Raw genomic sequence first — 6784 nt, 5'->3', positions numbered from 1 at the left:
TTCACTCAAGGATCTTTTTCAAATCTTTTTTTTTTTTTTTTGAAAGACAGCAGGGGCGCCTCAATGAGGTTTTCACCCCTACCATCTACCTTGGGAGCCTCAGAAAGGTTTTCACCCAAGGATCTTTATTTTTTCCTTCTTTTTTTTTTTAGATCTTTTAGGGTATGCCCAAAACAGAGGCAGAACCCTTCTCTATGACCAACACTGATTTCTCCACAGTTTTGATGAACTCTTGTCTTGAGAGAGGTTTCTTGTAGATCTTCAGTCGATGCCCATTGACAAGCATGGGGATGGCCTCCTCATCAATGGTCCGAATAAGAACAGATCCATTGTCATGACATTTTTCCACTGCATATGGTCCCAGCCATCTGGTTCTCAGCTTCCCCTTGAAATCTTTATGCCTGGAATCATACAACAGCGCCCAATCTCCTGGCTGAAACTGCTTGTCATTGAGGTGTTGGTCATGCCACACCTTTCTCTGAAGTTGAACCACTTCTGAGTGAAGGAGGGCCTGCATTCGGTGCTCGTCCAATCCATTCAGCTGCAATAACCTTTCTTGTTGGGCATGGCTGAGATCTAGGTCCAGCTGAGCTGCCAACCTCAAAGTGTTGTATTCAAATTCAATGGACAGCAAAGCTCTCTTCCCATAGACCAGCTCATAAGGTGTGAAGCCGGTTGTGGTCTTCCAAGTGGTGTTGTAAGCCCATGTGGCCTCAACCAGGCGATCTGCCCAATCTTTCCTACTGCTGCTCACCACCTTAGTCAAAATCCCTTCCAATGCTCTATTGGTGACTTCCACTTGCCCATTTGCCTGAGGATGATAGGGGGTGGAAGTCCTATGCTTGATTTTGTGATGAGCTAGTAGGTCTTCAATTAAATTGGATGTGAACTGGCTTCCTTGATCGGTGACTAGCTCTCTTGGGTAGCCAAATTTGTAGAAGATGTTTTCTCTTAAGAACTCAGCCACCTTTTCTTCTATTGCCGCTTTGATTGCCTTCGTTTCTGCCCACTTTGTCAGGTAGTCGGTGCACACAATGATGTAAGATCTTTGCCTCGAAGGAGGGTTGATTGGACCCACAAAGTCCATACCCCACTTCTCAAATGGCTCAAGAGTCACTTGAGGTTGGAGAGGCATCTCATCCCTTTGAGTCAGTTTCCCCATTCTTTGGCATCGGTCACATTGGCTGATATACCTTCTGACATCTTGATGAAGTGTGGGCCAATAGTAGCCTGCCTGCAGGATTTTGAAGGCAGTCCTCTTTGCGGCAAAATGTCCTCCACAAGGCCCATCATGACAGGTGAGGAGGATATCAAAGACTTCCTCCTCCCTTACACAACGCCTTAAGATCTGATCAGGGCCAAGCTTGAACAGGTTGCCCCCGATCCAAGTGAATGAGGCACTTTTTCTGATGATTCTGCCCTTCTCTCTTAAGGACAGGTGCGGAGGGAATTGTGCTGAAACAAGGTAGTTTGCTATATCAGCAAACCATGGAGAGAGTACTGAAATAGCAAACAGATGCTCATCGGGCATCTGGTCATCCACTATTCCATCCTCATCTGCAGATAAATCCAATCTAGATAAAAAGTCAGCAACAACATTTTCTTTACCTGGTTTGTCAACGATAGTCAAATCAAACTGCTGCAACAAAAGTAACCATCTAATAATACGAGCATTCACATCTGGTTTATTCATTAAATATCTAATTGCAGCATGATCAGTATGTACAAATGTTTGATAGCCAGTGATATAATGTCGGAACTTGTTCAGTGCATGGACCACAGCCAAGAATTCTTTCTCGGTTACAGTGTAATTCAGTTCTGCTTTGGATAAGTTTTTGCTAACAAAGTAAATGGCATACGGAAGTTTTTGTTCAACTTGTCCTAAGGCTGCCCCTATGGCTTTGTTCGAGGCATCAGTGTGGATGTGGAAAGGTAGGGCCCAGTTTGGACCTCTCAAGATCGGGGCAGACACCAACTTGTCCTTTAATTCATTCAGAGCCCTCTGACAATCGTCAGTCCATTTAAACTCCACATCTTTTTCCAATAGGCCAAATAATGGCGAGGCTAGCTTGCTGAAGTCTTTAATGAATCTCCTGTAATACCCTGCTAATCCTAAGAAACTCCGAACATCCCTTACCTTTTGGGGAGGTGGAACCTTCTTGATGAGAGCAATTTTGTTAGGATCCACCTGTAACCCCTGGCAAGAAATGGTATGGCCTAGCACGGTCCCTTCAGTCATCAAGAATTCACATTTTTCAGGACTAAGGGACAGGTTCATCTCAATGCATTTGGTTAGGACTTTTCCCAGATTGGACAATGCTTCCTGGAAGTTGGACCCATAAGGAGTGAAGTCATCCATATAGATTTCCACCGCATCATGGACCAGCTCAGAAAAGATGCTCAAGACGGCTCTCTGGAAGGTAGCAGGAGCATTGCATAGCCCAAAGGGAAGAACTCGGTAGGCAAAGGTACCCCAAGGACAAGTGAAGGTGGTCTTATCTTGGTCTTCCGGGCTGATTTGGATTTGGTTGTACCCGCTAAACCCATCTAGGAAAGAGAAAAACTTCTTCCCTGCCAATCCATCCAACACTTGATCTATGAAAGGTAGAGGGAAATGTTCTTTCTTGGTAGCTTTGTTCAGTTCTCGGTAGTCCACACAGATTCTCCACTTCCCATTTTTCTTGGGAACCAACACCAGAGGGGACACCCATTCGCTATCTGAGATGGGATAAATGAATCTGGCATCCAACAATTTTTGCAATTCTTCCTTGACAATGTCCTTAAGGGCTGGATTCATCCTCCTCTGGGGTTGCCTAACCGGTTTACAATCCTCTTTGATGTAGATGTGATGGGTACAGACCGAAGGATGGACTCCTTTCATCTCCTTATAGTTCCAAGCAAAAGCATCTAGATGACTGGCCAACAGACTACACAGCTCCTTTTCCTGGGAAGGAGATAGGGAGGAGCTGATCTTTAACGTTCTCTCAGGGCTGAACTCCACATTTTTGACTCTGGGAGTGACAGGGTTGGTCGCACAAAGGTCCACTAAGGTGCTGGCTTGGGCATCCTCCACCAATTTTTCTAAGGACAGTGCACTGGGAGGTGGATTCTGGATCAAGGTCTCAATCAAATCGTCCTCGGTTGGGGGGTCTCCCCTAGTGGTGTCTAGGGTGCACAAAGGTGCTGAGTACACCTCGTCCTCTTCTCCTTCCTCCAACCAAAGTGGTAAGTCATGCTCTAATGAGGGTTGGGCAGGAGGGTATAGGACTAGCTGCTTGGACATAGGACCATTTTTGATGGTCATGTTTCCTGCACGGCAGCTGATGTAAGCATCTGCAGTGGCTAACCAAGGCCTTCCCAAAATAAGAGGATATCCAGTGAGCTTTTCCTTTGGTTGCAGAACCAAGAAATCTGTAGGGTATTCCCAAGAGTCAACAGAGACCAAGACATCCTCCACAATCCCTTCGGGAGTCACGGTGGAGCGATCTGCTAGTTGTAGGACTGTCGAGGTCTTCCTCAAGGAACCCTGAAGGTTGAGTTTGAGCATGGTATCTCTGGTCATCACATTAATGGCAGCCCCCAGATCAATCAAGGTGTGAGGTATGATGGTGCCATTGATGTGGACATCTACTACAGGACTCCCAGGATCTAGATACTTTGGGCAGATGACTTGTCCCAACATAAGGTCAGACAGTTGTCCTATGACATTGATGGTTGAAGCATCCCTCTTTCGCCTGCCTTGGTGTCTGAAACACTTTTCCTTAACCAGTTTGTTGTATATTGGTACATCTTTGATGGTTTGGAGAAGTGGTATTTTCACACACAACTGCTTGAGCTCTCCTAGAAGCTCATCCTCCTCTGGGTTGGGTTGTGTGGTGGCTGTTAGTCTCCCAGGAAAGGGTGGAATAGCCTTTGGTTCACTTTCCTGTTTATCTTCCTCGTCCTCTGGGGGAGGAGGTTGGCGATCCGGAAGAGTCTTTCCAGACCGCAGATTGATCTCTTGGATCTCCACAGCATAGGTAGGGCAAGATGTTTCCCCAGTATATACCTACTGGGCCTCTCTGTTGTTGGGGTTCGGGTTCGGTTGAGCAGGCATTTGAGGTTGCCTTGGAGGAGCAGGAGGTGATGGTTGTGGTTGAACTGGTGGTGGAGGCAAAATGGCGGGAGGAGTGTTGTACTGGGGCCTCCACCCCGATTGAGGTGCATTCCACTGAGGCTGTGGTTGGGCATGCAAGTGATACGAATGAGTAGTGGGTTGAGTATGGTACTGAGGTGGGTAAGACCATGGAGGAGGCATAGACCAGGAAGGATGAGCAGGGGGACCCCAGGAAGGCATAGGAGTAGATTGGTTGGGGCTGTAATAAGCTTGGGGTGCCCCTTGCATCCCCTGCTGGTAAGGTCTAGGTCCTTGTGGCCTCCTTTGGTTGAGGAAATAGAGAGGTTCGGTGGGGGCCTCTGTCCCTTGATACATGGCTTTAAGCCCAGGTAAGGTTGGACATTGGTTTTTGGGATGGTCCTCCTCACAAACAAAACATACTTCAACCGAATGTAATGGGCATTCGTTCTTAGGGTGTTTCCTTGTACACCTAGGGCAGAAGATAGCCAAGGCCCTCTCAGCTTCTTCCTTCTTCTGCTGGATCCTGAATGTATCAAGTTGCATGGCAATGGTCTGTCTCACCTCACTTTTGAGATCCTCTAATTGATTTGCAAACTCATGTTTGGAGAAAGGAATACCAGCTGAGAGGAGGTTTCCTCTACCTCGTTTCCGGGCTGCCCTGGAGTGGTTTCTAAACACAGTCTTTATGTCCTCATAAAGTAGTTGGTAAATATCTCCTCCAGCTAACATGTGAAGGGTATCTAAGAGGTCTTCAGGGACTCCTCGGAGCAGGACCAACTTGAGGGATTCAGGGTCAAGTGTGCACCTGGCCCGTTTATAGCTAAGTTGGAACCTTTCCTCGTAATCCTCTAAGGACTCATCATTTCCCATGGTCATCCGAAAGATTTCTCCCTTGGTTTCCTTGGACCTACAGTAGTCCTGGTACTTGGTATTGAAAGCTTGCTGCATCTGAGCCCAAGTGGTGATACTGTTCCCAGGTAAGCCCATGAACCAGCGTAATGCTGCATCCTTAAGGGTTGAGGGGAAGAGTTTCAGCTTCTGTTCATCTTCAGTATAGTCATAGGTTCGACAAAGGACAACAAACTCAAACAGGAAGGTATCAGGATCTTCAGTAGTCAGTCCATGGAAGTGAGGTAAAGCGGAGGGGCTAATGTTCTTTATTTTCATGTCTCCATTGGTCTCTCGGATGGGGAAGGCACCTTCTATTCTCTCATCTTCTCCTCTATTGCCAGCCATAGCTTCAGATGGAATGGTCTCTAACTCTTCTTCTGCTATAGGATCTTCGTATATCTCAGGAGGTTCACCTATAGGTTCTTCTGGATCACTGTCACCGAAGAAGAGAGAAGGGTGACTCAGTGATGTAGTGGGGGTGTTGGGTAAGAATTTGCCTGTTTTATCTCGATTCCTACGAGGCATGAAATGGAAAGACTTTTGATTGCTTTTGTTTTTTCTCTGGTACCTGCAAAAACTGAAATAGATTGATCTACAACTAACTATCTTGCTGAAATGAAAATGCAGAATTGAAATGAAAGCAGGAAAGAACTAATCTACTTTGCTCAAATGAAATTGCAGGAATGGAAATGCTAGTCTACGCTTGCAGAATTGACATGCTAATCTACGCTTGCAGAATTGACATGCTAATCTACGCTTGCAAAAATGAAATTGCGGAATTGAAATGTTAATCTATGAAAGCAGGAAATGTCTATGCTACTTTTGCAGAAAGGAAATGAAATAAACTACTTGACAGAAGGCGAGAGTAGGAAAATAGAAGAAAAGCAACAATTACTAATACTCTGACGCTTCCCCGGAAACGGCGCCAAAAAGATGGTGGGCTCCAGTATTGTAGCAATAATGCTACAACTCCTGGAGCTTCCTTCTCTAATTTTATCAACCCGGTAGTTCATAACAAACTTGGAAGCGACGGTGCTGTATGCACAAGTACTAGCTCTTGTCGCAGCTGTCACTTGGTCAGCTGGCACAAGTCCACTAGGGCTCAAGCCAACTTCTATGAGTTCTCAGAAGAAGCTTTTTAACCGATGAATGAAAGCTATCTCAAAGGAAATTAACCTACTGTAGGAAGGAACTGAAAGCCAACAAGAAATGAAAACCCTAGCAAACCCTAATTCTACTAGCTAGTCCTACTGATGCAAAGGTGGGGATGCAAACTACTGAAAGAGGTACCATTACTTCTAGGAAGGTGAGATGCATGTGTCTAGACTACTTTGATCTAAAGAAAGCATATTTTTGTATTTTTGTTCAAGTTGTTGGAATTATTATGTGTGTGCTTCTAACTGGGCCTTGACTGTGTAGGGATAGATCAAGGAGGGAAATGCTTGGAAAAGGTCAGGAAGGCTCAGAGAGGGTCTAAGGGATCCCTAGCATCCTTTCAGAGAAGCTCATAAAGTTCAGATGCTTGGCAACCGTGTTCACAAGCTTCTACAGGAAGTCTGCAGGGGTTCTACAGGATGTTCAGAATTTCTACAGGAAGTTCACTAATTCCTACAGGATGTTCTGCAATAGGATTTTTGGGTGATGAATGAGTGGAAGAGGCTATATGGATGGACAGGGAGGTAGGAGGGGATCTTGTGATGGCTTATGGACAGAGAGATGAGATGAAGAGAGGGTGTGCAAAGCTGGTTGGTCTAGAGGAGGTTAGAGGAAATGGAA

The sequence above is a fragment of the Pinus tabuliformis genome, chromosome X (genome assembly GCF_031772625.1).
Source record: "Pinus tabuliformis cultivar Carrire ecotype Pingquan chromosome X, CPIR1, whole genome shotgun sequence".
NCBI lineage: Eukaryota > Viridiplantae > Streptophyta > Pinopsida > Pinales > Pinaceae > Pinus > Pinus tabuliformis.
The sequence above is the reverse complement of the archived record's forward strand: the minus strand, read 5'-3'. Positions refer to the sequence as shown.